At 44.4% G+C, this 25904-nt stretch overlaps 1 protein-coding gene across 5 annotated transcripts in view; it reads left to right on the forward strand.

Annotated features, from left to right (window-relative positions):
* The window catches only part of BBS9 (Bardet-Biedl syndrome 9), a 3505410-nt gene that overhangs the window by 230108 nt on the left and 3249398 nt on the right, over window positions 1-25904 (forward strand). The window lies entirely within an intron of this gene.

Here is a 25904-nt window from a genome sequence, read left to right on the forward strand (position 1 = left end):
TGACAAAGTCTTTGATGCTGTATCGCTTTTTAAGCTTCTTCTTGCACCTTTCTTGACAGAACATTCTATGTCAGCAGTGTTCTTTGCTGATGCACCTATTTGTGTGGAAATAAAACTTGTTATCCATGCAAGTTTCTTGAGCCTTTTTTCCCCTCGTAGGTTATATTTTTTCTGGTGTGAGCGTTTAGGGGCGTGCCTTCAATACTTGTTGGAATAGTAACTGTCAGAACCACAAACCTTTACCGAGGTAAACATCTTTACAATCATAGGGTGTTGAATTTAAACCATGCATACCTGAGGTGTGAATATTATTCCACTGGGGAGGGTTTGCATACACAGTAGTTTAGGTATTAACATGGGACGGTTTTACAGACCATCAGATATCTAGGTATTATGGGGTTTTCCGATTCATATAAAGAATACTGAGTCTCTCCTACAGAAATCATCACATCTCCCTGACAGCCATCTTCTCCCATGTTATCTTCCCTCACAACCCCCAGAGTCAGGATCAGGTAGTGACTGCCTTCCCCTGGCCACATGGGAAGAGACTTTAGGCTGGGGGTCAGTGATGACTCTGCAAGATTCATCACACAAGTCACAAATACCCTGTGAGAAGAATAAAGAGCGACTCGAGACAATTCACCTGGGAAGAAGGGAAACGTCTTGTGAGCAAAGATCCAAAGACTGGTTAAAGCAAAGTCCCAGCACAGTTTTAAGGAATATGATATACGACTATCAAGAGAGCCAGATGATAAAAGCAAGAGTATGAAAGAAACAAGCCAGGAGGGAGAATCCTAAAAGGGGATCATGTCTCATGCAAAGTAGCCAAGGATACATTGAGAGACTGTGAAAGAGTCCTAAGTGAAGACGAGAGTGTGCAAGACTATCCCAAAACAAGCAGCATAAGCTTAAAGAGAGCACCAAGCCCAGAAATGTTTTACACAAGCTCATGGGGATATCCAAAGCTTACCAAAGAAGATTGTATAAAGAAACTCAAGTATTAAGATGGAGCCATTTCCATACAGAAACTATCCAGAACTGCGAGACTTCCAGGGGAAGAAAGACCTTCTCTCGGCTGAGTTTAAGTTGGTTAAACTAGTGGTAGGGTCAGGCAGAGTTGGGTTTGGACCGAGGACGTTTTTACTTTGGGACTTCCTGATGAGAGATGAGAATCTTTAGTTTCTTTAGATAGGCGGGGTGATCCCTTTAGCAATATGGAAAGTTGGGCCTTTTCATATAATTTCATTAGAGTTCAAAATGTCCTTGATGAGTCTGACTCCTTCTGACCCGCCAAAGAGGGCAAAGTTCCCTCTTTGTGGAAGAGGATGGCAGTGTTACCACTACTAACGAAAGCAGCAATTGATCCAGAGAAACAGACTTGTTAACTTGAGGCCTATATCTCGACTTCCATTCTGGGGCAAAGTCCTCAGAAGTATAGTTGTAACCCAAATTCAGCCCCATATTGATACCCGTGGACTGCATGACTCGTACCAGGCTTGGTTTTGGACCAGGGTTCAGGATCCAAATGGTGGTGATCCCTATGTTGGATGATATCAGGAGGATGGTTGGTGTTGGGGCACTAGTTCTTGCAGATCGGTCAGCTACTTCAACAGTGTTGACCACGCTGTCCTCCTGGGCCGCCTTCACCAAATGTGTTTCCAATGTGCTGTCTCCAGTCCTTTTTAAAACATTGATCCTACAGGATAGCTCTAGACCTGTTTTAAATCAAAATCTTTCAATATGCAGGAAGGTATCCCTGAGGGCTCAGCATCATTCCCCACCCTTTTTCAATCTATATATTGCACGCTGACAAAAACCTCTGCTTGTGTATGGGACTAGGCTCTGTATGTATGCAGATGACGCACATATTTTCCTTACTTTAACAGAGAATAGAAAGCTATTGGAGAAAGTTTGGCTGCCCCTATATCAGTGGTGAGCACGTTGATGACGACTAATTGTCCTAAGCTCAACGCTTCTAAATGTACGTCAACTAGAATTCTATCTCTGTCAATGTTCAGCAACTACAGTGAGGACTTGTGGGTTTTTCTTTAACAATCAAATCGCTCTTAGCTGCTCAATTCAGCAAAGTAAAAGAATGTTGTTGTGGAAAGTTGTTCCTGGCCTACAGCAGTATACTCTGGACCTCTTTTCAGTGTGTGCATATTCTTGCTGCTTTTTCTATTCTAAAATTACCCAAAAGAGCAGAGCTGACTCGGCTGCTTCACCAGGTACACTGGATGCTGGTGAGGAAACAAATAGATTTTGAAGTTCTTTGTTTAGCTCATTAAGCAGTATGCCATTCTAACCCCAATTTTCTACAGAAAAGAATGGGGCACGACAGACCCACTTGCTCTCTGAGATCTGCCAGTTATCACCCCCTGAGTCTTCGAAAAATCTTTTACAAAACAGGGGTGGTCATTCATTCTCTCATCTTGCACCACTTAAATGGAATCCCCCACCAAACCCTCCATTCTTATGTCATACTGAAGACACCCTCTTGGTTTTTGGAAGGACTTTAAAACATTTTCTGTACCTATTAGCATCTTTACCAGGTTCCCCCAAATACGTCCTACTGCTTGCAGCACCAAGATGCTTCAATGAGGTGACCGTTGTGCCTAATAAATAACTTAGCATAACCTTACATAGCATGCGAGATTCTAACTGCGAAGGCGACTATACAGATTAAACATCAGTATTAAAAATAACATATGCGCCTGGTTGGGATGGGCTGTGTATTACTTATGGTCAAGTTAGGCGATTGAGTGAGCAGTCACAAATTAGCACAGTCCATTCCGTTAACTTGGCAATGCATGACCTTTTTTTTTTTTAAACATGTCTTTATTATTTGGTTCACTGTAAACAATTGCAACATCGGTTAGGGCACGGTTACAGATCTGACCGGCTTTAGCCTTCTCATACCATATCATTCAAATCTCTGTGCCTTACAGTCTATTACCACCCACATTTATATCCCCTCATGCACTGGAGCTTCGTCACGTGTTAACAAATATGTCGTTAGAGGACCCATATACATTTAGGCCTATTTTGTTGCCCGCATAGGGCACCATAGTTTCTGTCAGTATCACTCAGCCAGATCAGGTCACTCAACCATTTGTTAACCCTAGGTGGGGCAGCGTTAGTCTACTTTATCAGAATGCATCTCCTGGCTGCTATCATGCAGGTCGCTAACAGTTTGCGATATTGTTTTGGAACCCCAGGTGACCACCCAAACATACCACATAACATCGTACTTGGAATGGTCTGCCCCAACACCTCTTTCATGACCCCGAACACTGCCTCCAAGTAGGGACACAACTTAGCGCATGACCACAGCATCTGTTCAATGTCTGATGGGTCTATGTTACACCTTGGGTATTTAGCTGGTTTAGCATTGTTATACTTGTGTACTCGCGCTGATGAAATGTAAGTCCTATGGAGGGGTTTAAGTTGGATCAGTTGCAGCCTGGACCCGAAAGCTCCTGTGTGTGATGCCACACATCATCGCCCACTGTTTGTCACTGAAGTTCTCCCCGAGTCTTTCTCCCATTTGCTTTTGTAGCCGAGGGGGTTGCGGTATGAATCTGCCTGGATGATTTTGTATATAGCTGATATCACCCCTCTGCACCCAGTGGAGTTTCTGATATATTGCAATAACGGTGTCGTTTGTGGGATTTTCGGGAATTCTTTGAACCACTCCCTGCCTTCATCCTGAAATATCGCAATCTGCGCTGGAATCCGCTACCCATCTTGTCAACAAACTCTTTGAGATGCAAACATGCAATTCGGGTACATGTCTTCCAGTCTTGCTATCCCTGCTCCCTCCCACTCGCGCACTAAGGACACATTGCATGTTGGTGCCAGGGCCTCTATCTGCCATAGCGAGATGCCTGGATCAAACAGGTGCTCCACCCCGGGCCTTTTCATTGCCCTCCTCCAGGCATGCATTGTGCATGCCACCGGGTCTACTTTGCACTTGTCCGCTACCTTGCCTGAGATCAGCACTCCCTGTAGTGTGTGGGGGTATACTGAGCTCCGTTCTATGCGCACATGGGTTGTCAATGGCACCCCCGGCATCCAAAACCTTGCGAAGTGCAATTGGGCTGCCAAGAAGTATGCGTCAACATCAGGTGCGCCTATCCCCCCCCCCCTTTTCCCACGGTAGTACTAGCACCTCACATCTTATAAGTGGGGCTTTCGGGTGCCAATCTAGTTTGATCATCGGGGAGCGCACATCGCGAAAATAGCTAGTTCCCGGCCATACCGGTATGTTTTGAAACATTTAGAGGAGTTTGGGAACCATCACCATTTTAGCCACGGCCACCCTGCTCATAAGTGTAACTGGGAGTCTACACCATCTATCCACACTGGATTCTACTGCCTGTATGTGGCTCTTATGGTTATTGTCTAACAAGGTTTGGGCTTACCTATTAACCTTTACTCCCAAATATGTAGCAATGGACTGTTCCCAGCCAAAACCTTCTGTATTCGGTGGACGGGTTGTTGCTGCATTTAGGGGGAACAAGGAGGACTTGGTGTGGTTTAATCTGAGTCCAGAGGCTCTGCCAAATGCAGCTATTTCCCATGTTAGTGGTGCTAAATTAACCTCCGGGTCCTTGATGTAAATGATGGCTTTGTCTGCATACAGTGAGATTAATTTGTTTGGCCCTCCCATGGACAAGCCCCTATGCCTGTCAAATTTCCTCAGACTGCTAACCAGCACTTCAATGGCAATGGCAAAGATTAACGGAGAGAGTGGGCACCCCTGTCTGCTCCCCCTCCCAAGTGCAAACGGGTCCGGGCGTGTGCCACCTATGTTTATCTGAGTGCTGGAGCCTGCATACAATAGCCATACCGCTTTCAGAAAATATGCAGGGACTCCTGGGTCAATACCTCGAATAGATAATTCCACTCGACAGAATCAACCGCCTTTGCCATATCCAAAAGTGCTGCAACTGCCTGCACAGAGAGGTCTATTTGTGCCAAAATTGTGAACAGCCGCCTGAGGTTCAATGATGTCAACCTCCCGGGATAAACCCTGACTGATCACGATGAATTATCTCTGTGATAAAAGGGGAGCAAGCGGTCCACCAATACTTTAGCGAAGATTTTTGTTTCTAGATTTAACAGGGAAATCGGGCAGTACAAGGAGCAGTCTAATGGGTCCTTCCCTGGCTTGAGAATTAGTTATCACTGCTTCCTGCATCGAGGAAGGGAGTCTTCCCGACACCAATCCCTCCTCCCAAGCCCCCAACATATGTCGAGCTACTTCTGGTCCCCATTCCTTGTAGAACTTAGCCGATATACCGTCTGTGCCAGGGCCTTCCAGGTGAGAAGGGCCCTCACCACGCTCAGCAGGTCCTCAACCGTAAAAGGGTTTCGCTAGGGCCTCCACAGCTTCAGCGTCTAGTCTAGGAAGTGCCGCAGCCTCGATATATTCCATAAGCTCATCCCCAGGTAAAGTGCCTCTCATGGCATACAGAGATTCATAATATTCGCAGAATACTTCTGCGATCTCACTCGGTTTCATTACCACTACCCCTTCCAGTGTTCTCACTGCGGTTATTTCCCTGCAGCCGTGTTCCTGTCTGTCCAGAGCAGCCAGGTGCCTTCCCAGTCTCCCCTCCTTCCCATAGCTACGGGCCATTGCAGGTTGGGCAAAATATTTTATCTCCCGGTCTGCTAGTTCTTGGAAGCGATCCAGACCTTCCTTTAGTTTTGCCAGCGAACTCGGTGTGTTCAACCTGTCCGCCTCCCCTTCCCCGGGTTTTATTTCAAGTTCCGTTTCGTGGATCGGTCTGCGGACCAGTTTTAGGACTCCCATTTCGGTAGACATGTATCCCCCCTCAGCACCACCTTGAATGCCTCCCACAGAGTTCCCTTCCCCTGCACCGAACCAAGATTTTCCTGAAAGTAGTGTTTGATCAAACTTTGTATTTCACTCTTGAACACTGTCTAATAGTGCAGCCGACTTGAACCTCCAGTGGGGGCGAGGTTTATGTTCATTGAATTTATATAGCGCTTTAAGCCAAAGCGCTTTACAATATAACAGGTAGAAAAGTGAGAGAAGCATATTTACAAACATGAACAGGTCTTTAGAACAATAAGTAGAACTATTTACAAGGAGGGAGGAGGAGGAGGGGGGATAGGGTAGAGGAGGGGGTAGGTGAAGGGAGTCACGGTGTAGGATTTGAGGTGGGGGAGGGAGGGTGGGGGAAGGGAAGGGGGAGTGATCTGGTGTCCTTATTGCCTTTAAGTAGTATTTGTTACTAATTTAAGGTCAGAGGGGAAGGAGAGAGGATGGGGGAAAGGAGGGGGGGGCAAGGGTAGGAGAGGAGGGGTAGGGAAGGTTGTGTTGTATCCAAGTGCATGGACCACAGCACCTGGGAGTGGTCTGAAAATGTTGTCGGGAGTAGCTCCCATCCCTCTGTGCGCTGTACTAGGTAGGGTCATCCCAATATGTAATCGAGTCTGGTTGAGGTATTGTGTGCCGTAGAGTGTTGAGAACCCCCCTTCTCCCCGATGTAGCAGTCTCCATATATCTCCTAGGTCCAGTACCTCCATTGCATTTAGCACTGCTTCAGCCGCCTTCATTCGCCTCCTCACCCCCCTTGACCTGTCTATGCTTGGGTCCAGTAGTATATTGAGATCTCCTACCCACACTGTTAGTGTCAAAATATTTTTGGCATCTCCCAAGCATGGTGTTGAAAAATTCAGGATCGTCCACATTTGGTCCATAAAAGTTGACCAGGGTCAACTTAGTGTGACCCACACAACCCGACAAGATTACAAACCTCCCCTCAGGATCTATTGCGGTATCACTAACCTGAAACCCCAGTGACTTATGCACCAGCGTCATCACCCCCACAGAGTATGCTGAATAAGTAGTAAAGTATTTGCAGTTGCCCCAGGTCTTGGCGACCCCTTAATTCCCTTTCCCTTTAAGGTGGGTTTCCTGTAACATGGCTATCTTTGCCCTGTGTCTCTTGCAGTATTGTATCACTTTACGGCTTTATGTGGGTCTTTCAGCCCCCGCACATTCCAGCTTATTACACTATATGCCATTACTCGGATGAGGATCAAAGAGAAGGGCATGTCTTCCCCACGTTACCAACCGTACTGAAGACTGCCTCGTGGTCTTTCTGAGAAGATGTAAACCTTTTTGTGTTACCCCAACACTGCCAACCAGCCAGTTTATCCCCTTCCCGGCCGCCCTATCCCAACTTCCCCTTGCTCTGCCTCCCCCTCCCACACTACCCGACCCCAACTCGCAGTGGATAACCCCTCTAACCCCCACATAGCAACCCAACACATAAATCAATATGGGTGACAGCCCGGGGGTGCCGGACACCAACATCCAAGTGGCCTCCAACTCCTGAACCTCGGAGGAGGACTAACATCAAATACGTTTTCTCAAATGCCGCAGGAATGACTCATTACATTTCTAGCACTGGTTTAACATAACCCATCGGGGCTTTGGCCCTTGTCACAACCTATTAGGGCTGGCCTTATTCTTTGTGTTTGCTAGTGTGTTGCCCCTTTGCTCACTTAGAGCGGCGGGATACTGTTTTCTTATGTTGTAGTGCCTAACGGGTCATTTTGGCAAAGTTTGGATTAATTTGTGTATTGCTGCCGGTTCAGTGAAGAAGTACGCCCTTCCATTGTCCTGGACCCTCAGTTTGAATGGGTATTGCATAGAGTATTGCAGCTTCCGCTCAATTAGTGCCTTCTTTGCGGCTGCGAAGGACATGCGGGCCTTCTGGATGGCTGGAGTGAAATCTGCATAGAAGGATACTTTACTGTTCTCAAACATGAAGTCGCCGAGTTACCTCACCCTGCTAAGAATAGTTTCTCGGTCACGGTAATTTAGTACTTTTGCGATCCCTGGGCATGGGTTTTGACCCGTCCTCAGGGTGAGCTGTGATATCCTGTGTACCCTCTAAACCAGGAATTGGGAGGACAGTGGTGGTCTCCGCAGCACATCTTTTATAAAGGTTTACATGAGTACTTCCATGTTCCGTTGCGGGACAGTTTCCGGGATTCCCACCACCCTAATGTTATTTCTTCATGATCTTGCTTCGAGATCTTCATTCTTATCCCTTATGGCCCTTACTTCCCTTCGCAGCTCCAGCACCGCCTGCACAGTGTCATTGCTAGTGTCCTCCATTACACTGACTCTTGTTTCCACTTGGGAGGTTCTACTACTCTCCTTATCTGTGATCCTGCATTCTGTCTTTGCACATCAGGCCGTCCAGTTTCGTATTGATGTCAGCAAACCCAGAGTGTGTTTCTGCGAGAACCAGGCTCAGCTCCGAGGCCGGAGGGTCCCCACTCGGCCCCGCTGTGGTGCCCGCAGGGGACGATGTAGCCGCCATTGTTGGTGGTCCAGGTGTAATCTCTTGGTTATCGTTATTTTTCAGTTGCCCTTCTGTTTGGGTAAATGGTAGGCGGGTTTGTCTTTTGCTGCCCTTTGCCATAAAGGCTCTGCTTATCACTGTCATCTTGGGCCCCTGGCCTGTCATCTGGCATGGGGCCCTGTGTCTGGGTCTGTCGTCCGTGACCTGCCCCCCTCTTTCCTACTTTTACCTGCTGTGCTCTCGGCGCCTCTCCGCTGCCTCTGCTCCCTGTTGTTGGCCTTGCTGGTATGGGCACATGTGCTTCTGCAACACTACTACCCGCCACTTAGTTTGACGTGGAAGGGGATAGTATGCTCCCTTTATGGCAGGGCCTTCTTTGGCTTGCTCCCCTGTATACCAGTCGTCGCAGTTTACTTTATTCACCCTCACTCAGCTGCTGATTTGGTCAGTTCTGCCCTTTCTTGGTGTTGGTGGTCCCCCACCACTCCTGTTAGGGTTCAGGATCCTCAGCATGCCTTCTTCACCCCTACCCGCAGCTCTCTTGTCCCTCTGCTGCCCTTCTGTCTCTACGTGTCACTGTGTACCGGCCTTGCTGGTTGCTGTTGTTCAGCCGGTGTAACACTGTAATCTTTGTCTGGGCCTGTTATAGATTGACAACAATGTGGGCCTGCGTGCTTTGTTCCCTGCTGTGGCTCGTTGTGGCCTACTTGACTCCTTAATATTGTCTCTGTTTCCTTCCCCAGCGGGCTCTCTCTCGCCTGTGCGCCTGTGCCTGTCTTTATTCCTTTTAGCGGGGTCCTGCTGCTGGCCTGTGCCCAGGGGTTACCGGGACCACCCCTGCGCTGGTTCCAGGTGGCTTGGGTAGTGTATGTCCCCTCGCTTCACTTTGGGCACTTTTCTGTTACTGCGGCGAGGGTTACCGCAGTCCCATGTGGAGTGGCAAGCGGGGGGGAGCGCTTTTGGGGCTCCCTGGGGCCGCGGCTGAATAAGCGACTTGTATGGTTCCGTGTCCCAGTGTCGGTGGGTGGCGCTGGTAGGCCCGTCACCAGTCCTACACCGTCTCCGCTCCCCCTTATCACAACGTGGATGTCCCAGCTAGCCGGGGTCTCCTGGACCTTCCCCCTCTGGCTTCAGCTTCCCGGTCCAATCACTCGGTCATCCCCTGGGGGTTCGATCAGCTGTTCTGGTGTGCTCCGTCCATCAGGGTGTACGTGCCCCCTCCTGCTCCACTCCTCCTTCCCGTCTTCATCCGTCTTGGCAAGTCGCCGTTTATGACCGCCCTCCCCGGCCCCGGCTCTCAACTGAACGCCACGGGTGGCGGGGATCCGACCCCCAGGACACCCTCTGCCACCCCAGAGCAGGTTCTTTTTGGGACGTAACCACTTTAGTTGACCCGGGCTGCAAACCGCAGGTGGGGGTAGCCGTTGGCAGATCCAATCACCGCCAAACACAGCGCTCCACTCCTGCAGCAGATCCGGCGACCTTCACCTAAGTTTTAGCAAGTTGTGGCCCCGAAGGGTTAAGTGTTGGCCTCCTCTTTTACAAGGCTCTCCGGGAGCTTCACGAGAGTGTGCCCATCATGGTTGTGGGCTTTCTAGCGCCCCCATGCATGGTCAGATTGTATCTGATCCAACTAGCCATCTATTCCAGTGCATCTGCTTGCAGCTGTGGGCTCTGCAAAAGTGAAAAATGTATTTCAGTTATTTGTTGCGATTTCCAAATTCATTCCTTCCTTGCTTCCTTGCTCTTCACTTCTGTGTATTTGGTTTAAGGAGAAAGCAGGCAGATGTTTAATTGGCTGTCACATGACCCAACATTTGCCTCTAGCTAGCCAGCAGAAGCTAACCTTCTTTTCATTTCAAGAGGCTATGACCTGTCTTTAAAGAAAACCATTGGGATGTAAGTGTGCTCTTTTAGGGTGAAGATGCTGTGACTAATCTAGTCAATTTGTCCCTTCATCCCAGAGGGATCCTCTCCCTGTGAGGCTAGGTAGGTGAGCCTGCAGCGCAAGATCTTCCCTAAGGGTCTGGGCAAGTGGGACCTCGCAGGGAGGAACTCCCCTCTCTGGGACAAGGAATCCCAGTCTGATAAGGACCTCCCAGACTGGAAGACATTGCCTACCTACATGGGACTTCTACAGTCTAAGTTTATTCCTGTTTTGACGCCAGCAAACCATGACCGCTTTTGCTTCATTGGTTTCAGGCAAGGCTGGATTTCGTTTGAGCGCCAAAGGCACGGAAGAGCAACACACCGCTCCTGTTCGTGAGGACCTATCTAAACAGCAGAGGAACTGTGAATGGAGATAAGGAAACGCCTGGTGTGTACAATCCCTACGCAGAGGCAAGCCCTCTGGAAGAGATCGTCGTGAAGGGGTAGAGCCTCACTAGGCTGCATAACCCGCTGGAGTGTGGAGAGCTAGTAAGAATAACAGTTTCCCAAAAAACAAGCTACCTATTGGTGTCACACACTTAGACTCTAGGTCTAGACAAGGATTTGGCACATCTTAGAAAAAATCTTGTGTTGAAGCAAATATCACAAGATATAACACATAGGCTAGTATTTTGCCATAAATATATTAAATTTTATTCATCTTCATAAAATATTGAGCCCAGTGGGTCCAATTATTAAAAGAAAACACAGAACAATGGAGATCAATCACAATTCTGTTAGACAGCACAAAATATTCCTATAGAGATGATTATGTGAGTAAAATGGAAAACGTACATATTGTTTCATTCACAGAAGATATGTATAAAAAATGCATTGGTTTGCCTTCGATTCTAGAGACCCCTGTCGCGGGACCCTCTGTTGCCTCACCTAATAATACAAATGATGTGGACCTTATTGCGCAAAAAACGAAAAAGCTAATACGTACCCAATCCCATGGACAACTTATGATAGAGTACCTAAAAGCCGGAGTTATACCTGAGGGCCTACAGGTCAAAAACATCCCTAGAGTTTTCCTGGACAATCCTAAATTCATGAAAGGATTCAGTGGTGTAGGCAACAAATGTTCCCGCGACTGGGTGATTTTGATTATAGAAACAGCAGAAGAAGAGAGTAAAAAACAACAAGTTGAGATTGATACCCTAGAAAAGAAGATCATAACTGACTTGGGTATCGCTGAGGCTAAATCCACTTTAGAAAAAATGAATATAGAAATGTCTAAATTTCAAACACTAACATTAGACAAAAAAATTTGGAAATTAAAAAAGGACATTGCAAATTATAAAGAGGAAATCACATACCCATATTTAGTCTCTGGCTTTTTTCAACAACATAACCGAAATCAGACTAATTGGAATGGACAGCCACAAACGAGACCCCAAAGAAACACCAAGTGGGTTACTTTCTCTAATTCTTCAAATAGTAGTGACTCGGACAGCTCTACAAATATCCCCAATTCAAGTGGCATCACTCAACCCCAAAGAGGACAACAACAGCAGTTTTTTCAACGGCGAGGAAATCGGGGAAGAAACAGACAATGGGGCAATCACGGGATGCGGACCCGCCAATGGATCCCCCCGTCAACATGGTAACCCCGATTTTCAATTTAAGTAAACACACACTATTGCCTGATGAAATAAAACTTCTGTCTAAAGGTCTATCTTTTGTTCCGGCATCTCGAGCAGACCTATTTCAAACAGAAATCGAAATGAGAAATTTCTTTCGTGCTGTTAGACTACGTTTTTTCTTTCATGACAAAAATGATCCAGTTCCAGAGAGTGACAATAAATCTGGAAAGAAACCACCTTCGAATTTCACCCCCCTACAATCTATGGTATCTCCTGAAATTCTGGCCTTTGAAAATAGAATACTAAGAGATATGAAATTTCTCTATACCAACAAAAACAAATACACATATAATCTCTCAAAAGCAGAACAACTGGCTTTAAAAAATTTGGAAACTAATCCCTTATTTATAATAAAACCGGCAGACAAAGGTGGAGGTATTGTTCTATGGGGATCTGATCTCTATGATCTAGAAGTTAACAGACAACTATCTGACCCAATGGTCTATAAATCCATCTTATCTGACCCCACCACAAAAATCATGGAAGAAATCGTTAGTCTCATGACACATGCGGCTCACCAAGGGTGGATAAATGATGATGAAAAACTGTTTTTGGTAAACAAACATCCAGTCACCCCGGCCTTCTATTGCCTACCAAAAATACATAAGAATGTAATATGCCCTCCTGGACGACCCATAGTTTCCGCTATAGGCTCACTTCTGGAACCTCTGTCAGTCTATGCAGACGTGTTCCTTAGACCGTTTGTCAAAAAAATGAAATCGTATATTCAAGACTCCACTGCAATGATAAACATCTTGCGTTCCGTGACTATACTACCAGATGACGTTTTTGTCACTCTTGACATCACGTCACTCTATACTAATATACCGCAGATGAAATGCATTGACGTAATGTTCAAACTGTTGGAAACACGGACTGATAAACAACCTCCGTCATCATTCATTGCAGAGTGTATACATATTGCCCTCACAAAAAATTTCTTTATTCATAAAAATTCCTTCTACCAACAACTTAATGGCACAAGTATGGGGGCTACTTTTGCCCCCGATTTGGCCAATTTATATATGGATCATTTTGAGAACATTCATATATACAATGACACGAATCCTTTTGAGAAAAACATCCACGCATGGCATCGCTATATTGATGACATCTTTATGATTTGGCGCGGTACGATGCAAGAACTTACTAGTTTCCATATTTGGCTGAACCAGCGCGAATTATCGCTTCAGTTTACGTGGGAAGCCAACAAGAAAGAAATTCCTTTCTTGGACCTTCTCATATACCGTACTTCTGACAATAACATTGGAACCAGTTTGTATAAAAAACCGACTCAAAAAAATACACTCTTACATTTTGAAAGTTTCCACCCTCACTCACTAAAAGAAAACCTTCCATTCGGACAATTCCTAAGGATTAGGCGAAACTGTTCTGAAAAACAAGATTTCCTAGTTCATAGCGAAACACTAAAAAATAACCTAAAAGGAAGGGGATATCCGTCTCATACCATTAGAAGATCTTATAGAAGGGCTAAAAACACTCCTAGAGCTGCATGCCTTGTGAAACAAGACTGCACGCATTTGGATAAAATCACCTGTGTAACAACCTTCACTCCGATCAGCAATGCTCTGAGGAGAACTATTCTTAAACATTGGAAAATGATAAATACTGAAGCTTTTTCCATTCCTCCTCCCCGTTTTGCTTTCAAACGGTTACAAAATATTGGAGATAGATTGGTTCATACGTATCCTAGACAACCGACCACGCCATCCACTCAATCAACACTATGGAGTCTTCCTCCAGTAGTAGGCCATTTTAAATGTGGGAAATGCCTAATGTGCAATTTCACTAAAAATGTCAAAAGCGTTGAAGTAAAAACAGGAACATGGACTTTAAAATCCTTCTCCAACTGTGCAACCAAATGGGTAATTTATTGCATTATTTGTCCATGTAACCTTATGTACATCGGCAAATCCAAACGTACCATCAGAACGAGAATAGGGGAACATCGTTCATGTATCAAAAATAATATCAAAGACAAACCACTAGTAGATCATTATAGCAAAATGAAACACTCTTTCAATGATCTCACCTGGTTTGTCTTACAAACTCTCGATTCACATCCCCGAGGTGGAGACAGGGACCTCAATTTACGCAAATTAGAACAAAAATGGATCCATAAACAAGACTCGGTCAACAGCGGACTAAATCTGTATATTGAATGGAACCTTTTTCTACACAAATAACATCGTGGCAATTTGCTTTGCTCTGTTTTTTTAGTTTTGAATATCCGCAAAGTCAGGGTCACCCCTGTCTAAAAAAAACTTCAATCCTGATTTTATGAGACATTGCGGCGATTATGTTGCAATAATAGAATTTGATTTCATTAAAATCAGCATGAACATGCGGTTTATAACATGATCTTATAATGATACCAGTACTTTGCCCCTTGGATACATACAGCATTTGGCCATGTGGCTTATGCTGACTTTGATATGGTGGCATATTAGCTATACAACAAGTCACTCCAAGATGGCCGGGTCATTTTTCTAATCTATTCAGCCGCTACTAGAAACAACACGTCATCACGTCAGCGTTAGGTCTTTAACCTTTAGAAAGGCGTAAATATGATCACATGACCATTCAGACGTTCCATACAGACAACGTGATCGTCTGAGGGAGAGAAGCAGCAGTCCCGTTCCCCTCGCAATAGTAAGTGTGCCTACATGCGGCGTTTCTTTACATCGTAGGACACAGTAAAGAGGTTTTATTTTACAAACTCCTTATGTGCCCCCGCTATCTTGCAGCACGGGGAGTTCCTCTAACGGCGTCTAAAACAGAGGTCATCATTCCTGCATCACGCCGATCGTTCATTAATTAACTCTTCGCCGACGGCAGCGCATCTACTGCTCACGGAAGGTAGGAAGAGTTATATATGTCTCCACCTCTAGATGTTGTATGAAATAGCGTCATCACATCTCACGTGCATTACATGCACTTTTTTCTTCTTTTCCCATTTCAATCATGGTAGGCAAGTTCCTGACATATTCCGTTGTTACAGAAATGCAGGAAGGATCCTAAAACTTCGAAACAACTTCTTTTGAAGATTATTTAACTTCAGCCACATTATAAGGTACTAAAAATATATCAAAATAAACACCGTGTCATAATGAAATGATCAATAGAAATAGAATGATGCAAAAATAGTAAATGCTGATGCGCATTAAGATGTTCCAAAAGTGGTAACAAAGACTACATAAAATAGTTTACTTAATTCAATTCTGTCATAGTCATATGTGGGAAACCACGTATAAATCTCTTCTTGGGTGCACAATGATCAATAATAGACAGGGCAGGTCATAGAAATGGTGATGAGGCATGTTTATGAATGATATTTCGAACACAGCTAGTTTTTAATCTATTTGTTTGTCTGTTTGTAGAGATATACCAGTCAACATTCGAAACCCACTGTGAAGACCTCGTGGTCTGGGTCAAAAACACCTCTCTAACGTGTCCTGATGAAAGCCTTATTTGGTCCTATATTGGCCGAATGGACAACAGTCATCTATAAATGCTAAAAAAAACGTTGTTGTTTTTTGTGCTTATAAGGCTGGAAACAGAGCCATCCTGTCGACACTTTGTATAGATGGGCTTATGCCCACACACTGTACCAACTGGGGACTTCAGTAATATCTTCACTATGAAAATATTCATGTTGATAAAGTCACCTATATAACTACTAACACCACCTTGATAAAAATAATAGTGTTCTTGATATAGTAACAGGATGAAGCAAGTTTACTCACATAATCATCTCTATAGGAATATTTTGTGCTGTCTAACAGAATTGTGATTGATCTCCATTGTTCTGTGTTTTCTTTTAATAATTGGACCCACTGGGCTCAATATTTTATGAAGATGAATAAAATTTAATATATTTATGGCAAAATACTAGCCTATGTGTTATATCTTGTGATATTTGCTTCAACACAAGATTTTTTCTAAGATGTGCCAAATCCTTGTCTAGACCTAGAGTCTAAGTGTGTGACACCAATAGGTAGCTTGTTTTTTGGGAAACTGTTATTCTTACTATGTTCTGACCACATCCCACAAGCCCCTATCAAAAAAGTGGTCTTTTGCTCATTAAATATCCCCAGTGTGGAGAGCTAGGCCAACGCTTGCCGGATGCCGGAAGGGTAGCATTTTCTCCGACATTGAAGTCCAGGTTGGGGAATGAGACAAACGGAGAAGCACCCGTTTCCTTTGGCAGTGCGACCACGGACACGCCGTGGTGGGCTCGGAGCCCGCTAACCGACGCCAGCTCGCTGGAGAGATCACAGATCCCCAAGCTCTAAGCCCGAAGGACATTAGCTGTGAAGACGAGCAGCAACAGGGAAGTCAACGCTCCCACGGAGATACTATCACTGAGAGGTACAAGCACTTTCATGCAAGGCTGGGAAAGCTTACGAGGTTGTGGGAGCCTGAGAAAAACGAGTCGGCAAGAGCCCCATGTGAATCGGAGCGAGAAAGATACCAACATTGTGAATCAATTCTAGAGAAGCCCAGTAGGTTAGCAGACCCTTAAACACCCGAACGGGTGAATGCCCTATGTCAAACAGTTTAGAATTGTAATGAACATTTTGTAAAAAGGCTGGGAAACCCCACAAGGTTATGGGAACTTTAGAAACCCCGAAGGGGCACACGCCTTATGTGAAAGAGTGAAAGAAATAGTAGCATTTTGTATCCAGGTTGGGAAAGCCGGCGAGGCTGTGGGGGCATGAGGATTCCCAAGTGGGTAAGTGCCCTGTGTAAATTATGTGAATTGAGAGAAAGTAAGTTATCAGAATGCCTTAGGACTTTGGGGGGAGTCCAAGAATCAAAAAAGGGTGATGGAGAACTGTGTTAAAAGGGACTCCGCAGAGGTCTTGAGAAAAACATGTGTTTTTCTTTTGAAGAAAGCAGCATAAAGATGAACATTTATATTTACCCAAGTCTGCACGAAAGATGTGAACTTATTTTGTTACACTAATGAACTTGGAACTATCGGGCAGAAGCCGAAGATCGAGGTCATTGCTCCGGCCACTCCTTTTAAGTCATTTTGCCTAAGTTTTAGGGCCAGAGTAGTTGCATAGGATTTTGGACCAAGGACTTTGACGAGCACCATTAGTTTTTTAGTTTATAGGTAGGGATTATAGGTAGGGAACTTCCCTTATAGAGAGAGAGCAAGTTAGGCTATTTCTTTTTACTTTTAATAAAGATCCTTAAGAACATGCTGTCGTTGGTCCGTGTCCTCCTTCTCGTTCGCCGCAACGCCTGACTGTCGATTTTCCCCAAGGCGTGTCTGTTAAAGATAATTGGGTAAAAGGGAATAAATGGGGAGGGTAGGAGTAGAAAAGCATACATAATTCAGGGATTGAGGAACATACGGATAGGTTGGTTACTTATGTAGTACCCTCGTTGCTATTGGGCTGTCCCAAAACACTGAAAGAGAAGGGGGGCATGAATAGGGAACAGATTAATGTCAGTTTCACAGTCAAAGGTTTTTGTATACTGCACTACTGTCTTTGGTATGACTTTACAGTGCTGTACCGCACTCTGACAGTGAAGTTGCTGCACAGCTCACGGGTGCTGTACAGGGGGTTGTGTTCACATGAATCACACCACAAGTTTTTATGGTATGTTGGTAGAGTGCTTTGTCACAGTAAAGCCATGCCAAAATATTGTGAGCGTGGGTGCACTGGGGTAAGTCATTGAGGACACAGGCCAATACAGTAGGCATCAGTGCACCAAAGCTTTTCCCCTGAAGGGAACCCCAGCCCCGAAATGACATTCTGATTGACAAGCCAATAGTGGCATATGTTAGGGATTCACTGATGTCAATACACATCACAAAAGGCATCATCAATAATATCTCCGACATCACCAATTACCCGACCACTGATATTCTTAAACATATTAGTATAGTCTCGCGAGGATAGCTCAGGGGCAACACGCTTGCCTTGGAAGCAAGACGAAGCAGAGCAACACAGGTTTGAACCCCGGGTCCGCGCTTAGAAACCTCTGGGTATGAAACGCGTTATAAATAACCTATCATATCATATCATAGTCAGACCTCATGAATATTAGGATAGGAGCATACCTTTCAAATTATCCCCGCACAGAATACTCATACCCATAGTCCCTAAATGGCATGCTGTGAGTACTGTTTACCGAGCATGGTTTGCAACTCTTGGCAATAGTTCCCCTTGGGTACCACTCAGTACTCACAAAGGCCATTGTCATAACCAATAGTCTCTTTGTACTGAGCATGGTTTGCTACCCTAGGTAATAGTTCCGTCTGGGTACCTCTAAGAGACTATTGGCTATGACTGTTATGTTATTTTAAAGGTTCTTATACCACACACTGTTGGCACCTGTGTGGTCTCTTGGCCTTTGTAAGCACTGTTTGCTGAGAATGACTTCTCACATTTAGTAGTAGTTCCCACGGGGTACTGCTCTCTGGCCTTTGGTTACAACCATGACCTGAGATACTTCCTTCCCACATAATACCCCAAAACCTTTGTTGCAGATAAGGAGCCTGGGAAATGGCAATGCCCCAAGCGCAGTACCCCTACCAACATATACTGAAAATGGCTTTATAGCATGCAGTGCGTTTCTGGTCCTTGGGGCCATGACCTGTGACCACTAAATGCAGCACCCACCCTCTGAGTACCTGTAGGTATGAGAATTGCTCATGAGCTGCAGCCATGCTCGAAATACAGCCTCTACAGCCGCGGTCTCCCCAGGGCCCAAACCACGTTTGGGGCAAGGCCTGCAGCATTGACCATTCCAACAGTACCTGCTAAGAATGGGCTGCTGCCATCGCCCGTGAATACTGCGCCTGGGACAGGCCCTACTTCCATGACTCTGAGAGTGCATTTAGAGGCTCTGTCCTCACCAAGCATTGAGTAGGGTCTGCTCTAGCACCTTGAAGCGTCTCTTGTGCTAGATGGAATTACCAATAAAGATCTCAGACCAAATAACCGCAGAAACTCGCGGAATATGGCAAAGTACCACTTTATTCTCAATTTAATAAAGCAGGGTCATCTGGCAGACATCGGACTGATGCTTGCACACTCACACACAAACTTGATGAAACAGGGGTCTTATACCCCAATATGCGTTATCTATGACCTCATCCTATGTGGCAAACCATAAAACCTACTAGTGGGAGGGATTGGATTAGGGGAACATATCTACTTAAAGAAGGTATACGGTTTAGTACTTCATTGCCTGTCTCTTTATCTGTAAAACAACCCTTGAACTACCTCTAAATACGTATAATACTGATTATAGCAAACACAATGGAAGCGTATTGGTCTATGCAGCATTGTATAACAGGTTTCCCCATAGACCCATTGATTGGTTGGCATTCCCACCCAACCTTGGTCTTTCAACTCTGATAGCAGCACGTAAGGAAACGGAAACCCAGGAGCTTGAATCACATCCGATTACTCCCTACTTTCTCAATTAGTCTATCATCTCTCATCAGTCCGGTCATGAGCCAATGTTTCCTGTCTGTAGTTGACCTTGTAGCTTGTTCTCTGTTCTAGGACATTCAAAGGAGTGAAAGCACATCACTATCTTCATTCAAGGCTTAATGAATAGCCCTTGTTTTCGACTTCTGCGTCGCATGTAAAGAGACCACTAATGTGTCCTTTTCAGCCTCTTATTTACTGCTATTTCATTTAATTATACTGGGTGTCATTGCACCTCTTGGCCTCTAGAGAGTTGCTCACACTACCTTCTATAGACTTTATACACTGTTAATTGTCCAATACTTGCCTCTTACAAATGTTTTCTTCTTCTTTAATCTTAGAGAAATATGTCTCATGCCCATGACTCATCTGTCTGCCTCCCTTTATGCTTTGCAGCTATACCTTAAAAATAGACTCCTTGATCCCAAGCCAACATCGACTCCTCTTTGTTTTACACACAAAGCTGTTCTCCCAGTGTCTCCTTATTCTTCAACCCTGGTCTCTTTCCGAGGTAGTTGAGTTGAATCTTTGAACGAGCCGGCATCCATTTTCTAACAATGGGCATCCTTGCCACATTATATATTTCTCAAGAAGCTTCTATGTATCTTTTCTACCTTGCGTTACTGCGTTTTTACACTTCTTGTTGAACAAGTTACTTTATCTACTTTTGCATTCATGATTAGTTTATCGTTTCATATGTTTCTCTTGTCACAGTTGCATCATCACACCTTCAGTATTTTCATATCGTTTCAGCATCGCTTCGTATATCTTCTTTATGACATTAGTCTGCCCACGTCAGATTTCACTCAGCGCTCCATGATGTCCAATGGTATGTGCGGACATCCTTCTGTAGAGGTGGAGTCAAGTACCCCCACCAAAAGCTACGCCCCCATGTTTCCTATATGTTGGGAACCGGAAATTGCGACACGTGCAGTACCAGTGAGAATGCCTGTACCACAGAGAATCCTGGAAACAAGCTATCCATTGAGAAAACCTTATATGCATTCACTGAGAAATAATGGCCCGTTGGATAAAGTCCCAGAAGAAATATGAAAACGAGTGAAAGAGAAGACTGGCGGCATCATGCGGACCAGAGCTGTCGCACCCAGAGAAAATGCACGAGGTAAAAGAACATAGCCATTCTATAAGATCTGAAGAGAAGGTGGTAAAGATGAGCAACATTTCATGCTCGAGATGAATATGCTCATGCTACAGAAACCCTGAAGAAAATGCAAATCAGTTTACACTTGTACAGCTGGAGTAACGCAAGAAGACAACGTGATCTTAAGGCTGGCTGCGTAGTGAATAGTTGCGGCGATGCGCCAATGTACAATACATAGGAATGTATCGAACCTGGATATTCCACAGTGCACTTTAAGCAAGACTTGAAACCCTGTGATTGGTAATGTTTTTTCAGTGTGGCGCAGTTGGAAAGTAACTGATGGCGCGGGAGAAATTCAAGAAAGGCTTGGCTGGCCCAGCACCAAGATGTCGAGGCCACCGTGAGCCTGGTTGTCCATCCAGTAGTTACATGAGCGAGAGAAAGAAACAAACTTCTGTTTGAGGTAGAATGAAAAAACACTGAGTGCGTCAAAAGTTCATCATTTAATAGAATTAAATGCTGCAAAGAGTTTGAAAGTGCGGTCGCTAAGTCACATGGTCTGATCAAAATAGACATTGGCTCGAGCTACACCAAAACTAGGAAGATACTCCCTTTTATTCTCAGGCACAGAGAGCTTCTGCAAGGCCAAGTTCAAAGCCTTAATTGACTGGCAGACTGCAAGAGTGATGATAGATGTTGGGCTAATTGGAGGGAACCCATGATCACGCCGACCCTCCCTGCACCTGGTATGGTAGCATGCGTGCTGCTAACATGTGGAATATTCCAGAAGGATACAAGGGTGCCAATACACTGGTAGAGGGCCATGTAACAAAGAGCCCTATAGTTTGTGTAACCAATAGTGTTGAGTATTAGTGTGACACAGAAGATGACTTGCACTTGGGATGGGCTTAGTTGCCCACCTGACAGTAGAGACCCAGTCACTTCCCCCGTCAGTATGGAACATATACTTAGATGTTCTCTGTAACACTTTCACATCTCCAAGTAGGTTTTTGTAGTTTGCCATGTAGTGTGACGTCACTTATGACAAGTTTTGTCTATAAAAGTTGTTTTTTATAATATGTGCTGAGAGAAATCGAGCAAACGTCCTTTGATGTCTGTTGTAACTCCCTGTTTTTGAGAATTGCAAATAAAACAGACCAAGTTTTGCCAACTTCCCGAGTCGGTTTTGATTATTGATGTTTGAGTAAATTCTGCATCCTCATCCATCTCTGAGTATTGCTACCTCGTCTTAAAAGGCGCTAGGTCTATGGGTTCACTTCCATACGGCATCCTTTCACACTTTCAGTCAAAGGGTACATTCGGTACGGCTGTCTGAGTGCATATCGTCTCTCATTCACTCGATGAGGTATAGGCATAACACATGGCCCTTCTGCTGTTCCAGTATGATGTCGGTGAGGGGTTTGGGCAAATGTGTCCAACTGTTCCTCTACAAGGGAAATGCATTATATGGTTTGCACACCCTCCTAAATACAATTCCAGTATCCTCTTTCTTTTGGGCTGCCCATACATTGTCATATGTAATGCCATCACAGTGAATTAATGGCTAATGACGTGTGTAATGTAATTCTCGCAAGCTGTTTGGCAGTGGGTGAGTTATGGTTACATTGCCAACTGTAATTGGTTAATTTCACTATTGTTTAGGGTTTGCAGTGTAATATAACATCTCTGATTTTCAAAGGTTATTATAACCCGTGGTTAACCATAGCTCTATTTTAAAAAGTGCCTTTTTAGTAAATGTGAGGCGTTTTAATTATACACTAAATCAATATGTTTCACTGCGGCATGGCTTTAAATTTAAATCTATCTTTATTTGGCCAAGCTCGCAACATGCCGAAAACATACAAATGTACAGACGCCAACGCGGAAAGTATGACGAGCATGCCCAGAACGTAACCACACACGTCATGCCATTATGGACATCTCACAATTCTGCCAAGCACACAGAGTGCAAAAACACATTTTTTTTGTGTTTGTTTTTATGGCTAAACCAAGTGAACCTTTAACCACGTAAAAAAACACATGAAAAAAGAATTGCAAACAATGAGCATGCGCAGAATAAGAGAACCGCACGCGCCATATATTATGGGGCATATATACAATAGTGAGCAGGCACGACGTGTAGAAGCAATTCACGCTGGACATTTCCTACGGCCATGCTCTGTGTGTAGTGTGCCCGTGTTCTGGCTTATCGCCATTCTCCTGGTGCACGGACCCTTCCCATACTATCAACAGGGCATGACCGGCAGCCATTTTCTGTGGATTAGTTGTCTGATCATGGAGTGCAGCTATCGACAAGGCACACATCTACCAGTACTAATTCCTGTGCTCATGTAGTGTATGTAGTATTAGGCCAGGCTTCGAGAGCACTACTGCCGTCTATGGGAATGTCTGTTTAAAATGCCTCTTTGCCACGGTTAGTATAACTTTGCCCCCGCTGTACCTACCATTCTGCACCACACTTAACAAATAAATTAAAAGTGCCCCCCAAAAAAGGGAGGGTTTAGTGCAGATTCACCAATGGGTTGTCAGTTATAGCCCCCCAAATATGATTTTTCTACTGGTATGCAGCCTAACAACCTAAGACGCCAAAAAATGTTTCAAGTGTCTCCATGTCGGCTTATTCTAAATACAGCTGTGGTGTACATGTGGTAATATGCTTAAATATACTTACACAAAAAAGGCTTTGCTGCACATATACACAACCTAAATACGTGCATTTTGAACGTGCATTTACGTTGCTGTATCTGCTTTTTATTTAACGCGAGCAGCAAAATATCGACCTCCATGCTCATCCTTATTAAATGGCTTTTTTGAAGAAACCAGCTTTAATACGTCAACTCGCTTTTTATTCCCTATACTCCTGCCTAATAAAAACAAAAACCTACCGTAGAATCCCAACTGCTTAACATGAACTAACATGAACTAGCTAAGGAGCATCACACATGACATTTGACATGAAATTGATAAAATAATCATTAATAGGGATAATTTATGTGTGTGCATGTGTTGTTTCTGTTATAAACTGAACCGGACAGGGAGCTGTAGACCTCTTCGGGTCAGCAATGAAGAGGCGCAGGTGCTACTTCTCAGGGATGTTACATGACCCATGACATGACTTCTGCTGTCCATTATTTAGACACAATCCACTTAATAAGACGCGCAATTGGATACACAGCTTTCTTCAATAGCTTGCAATTTCAAACTCTGAATGGCAGCATGAAAGGGACAATGACAGATGTTGCCAGTGCCTTGTTACATTGGCCACCAGTGGCTGGACATCGTGACTCTATAGAGAAAGAGTGCATGACCAAACGTGCGAAACCTATGTGCCAAAACCTAAACATTGTGAAGAATTTGATTAAATAATATGACGATTTTCTCAAAATGATGCAGACTTGCTGGTCCTTTTCCTTTGCAAATTGAAGTTTGAAAAGCAATGTTTTTTGCGTTATTATTAGGAGTCTAAGTAGAGACGGTTAAACTGCAGATTGCTGCTTTTGCAATAAACACAGTGGGAAAGACCTACTGGTGGAGAATGTTTGTTTTTTAAGCCACTGCCTGTATACGCCCACTTTTGCTAGCAGCCCATTCACTGCTTCCAGGAGATGACCACCTGAAGCGATTGGAATACACAAATAAGAATCCGAAAAAGCCGACCTTTTTACTGCGAATTTCGCAGTAATTGTATGTGGGGGTGGTTAAGGGTAATACATTATGTGAGAGGAGTATGGGGGTGGGGGTGCTGGCGGGGGTCTCCCCCCCACATGTGAGAAAAGAAAAATTAGTAGACATTTTCGGATTCGGTATTTCCGATACGCAATAATAACATAGATCCGAAATTACCATTTTGAGTTTTCCCAAGGGATGGATGGAGAGACTAGGCATATTGTTTTACATTGTTGCAATCTGGTTTGACCAGTGGCCATTCACTTGAACTCTAGGGGGGTCCAACGTCTATTGGATTCAGTATAATGTTCTGTATGAGTACATTATTTAGACAATTGTGAGTCTGTGGAGTTCAGGGATTTTTTTGGGGAAGTTATTTCAGTCTACCCTTGTGCACATGCCTGCGTTTCACCTATTCTTCGGCTTTGTCAAGGCTAATGCAACTTGTAAAGCATTTTACATTACAGGCATCACATATGACCTGTTTTATGTCGAAATTAAAAATTCCTTTACATATATCATGTTTTGAGCAGTATCTGGCCCAGTGGAATAGATATAAAATGTTTACTGTGCTGCCTTTCCCTTAGATGGTATCACCTGACGGGACCATTGATGTATCAAATATCCTGATTCATGATTACATTTTTGAAGTAAATTACCTCGAAGTAATTTTTGTGTGCTTATTAATGGGGAAACCTGGACGGCGCCATTAGGTGGGCCACTCTCTCTGTATGAGTGCACGCTTACGAGAACGGGTAGGTTCGTTTGCATTTTCTAACCCTGCCACAGCGGAAACCTGTTTAAGCATTTCACAAGTCCTAATCTACAACTCTGTACGGTGGTGGTAAACTTGGAGTGTGTTTGCCACCCTGTGGTGGTGTGCCCCTTATTTCGCTGTGTTTCTACGTAGCCAGCACCTGGGCAACGGACCTGTAACCCTCGCCGTTCCAGGGGGATTAGCAGTTCAGTGACTGGAATCCGGGCAGCGAACTGGCTTTCGTTAAGCAGTGCCGCAATGTGATAAAGTTACTGATTTTCTCACTTGCTCTCCAGCTTGCTGTTTTGTTTGGCTTGCCATTGCTTTTAAGGATTTCATACATTTGTTACATTTATTTGACAGCATAATCTTGTGCAAACAATTATGATTTAAAGGAAAGAAGCAGCATTTACCATTGGGTATAACAATCTGTTCACCAGCCCAGGCAGCGTATTGATTTCAACACAAAGACTGCGACTGGCCATTTTCTATTTTACGCCATTTTCTTTTATTTTACGCACTGTTAATGTTAACAAACGCCAAAGAATCAATCTTAAAAGAGTGGAATACTAAAACATTGACGAAATAATGGGGAAAGCGAGTGCGTGAGAAGATGGGCACTGTCGACCCAGGTGAGTGTGGGGGCATTTTATGTAGAGTATGGGGGTATTTCAAGAAGCTGTGTAGGGTATATAAGAAAGCGAGCAACACCTAGATTATCGGAAATCTCCCCCATTATAAAAAAAGAAAAAACTTTCAAAAGGCAATAATGAAATTGCCACGACCAGCTTTAAAAATTGTTAAGATCCAATCACATAGAACCATTGTCTTAGTATTCTATCTAACCACAATACGCCCAGTTAAAATAGTATGAAATATATGGCTTCACATAGATCAGTGAATAGGTAGGGAGGATAAGAACTAAAGCCATGTCAAGTTGGCTCCAGTGTT

This window comes from Ambystoma mexicanum, chromosome 5p (genome assembly GCF_040938575.1).
Source record: "Ambystoma mexicanum isolate Mex_15411 chromosome 5p, UKY_AmexF1_1, whole genome shotgun sequence".
In the NCBI taxonomy this organism is placed as follows: Eukaryota; Metazoa; Chordata; class Amphibia; order Caudata; family Ambystomatidae; genus Ambystoma; species Ambystoma mexicanum.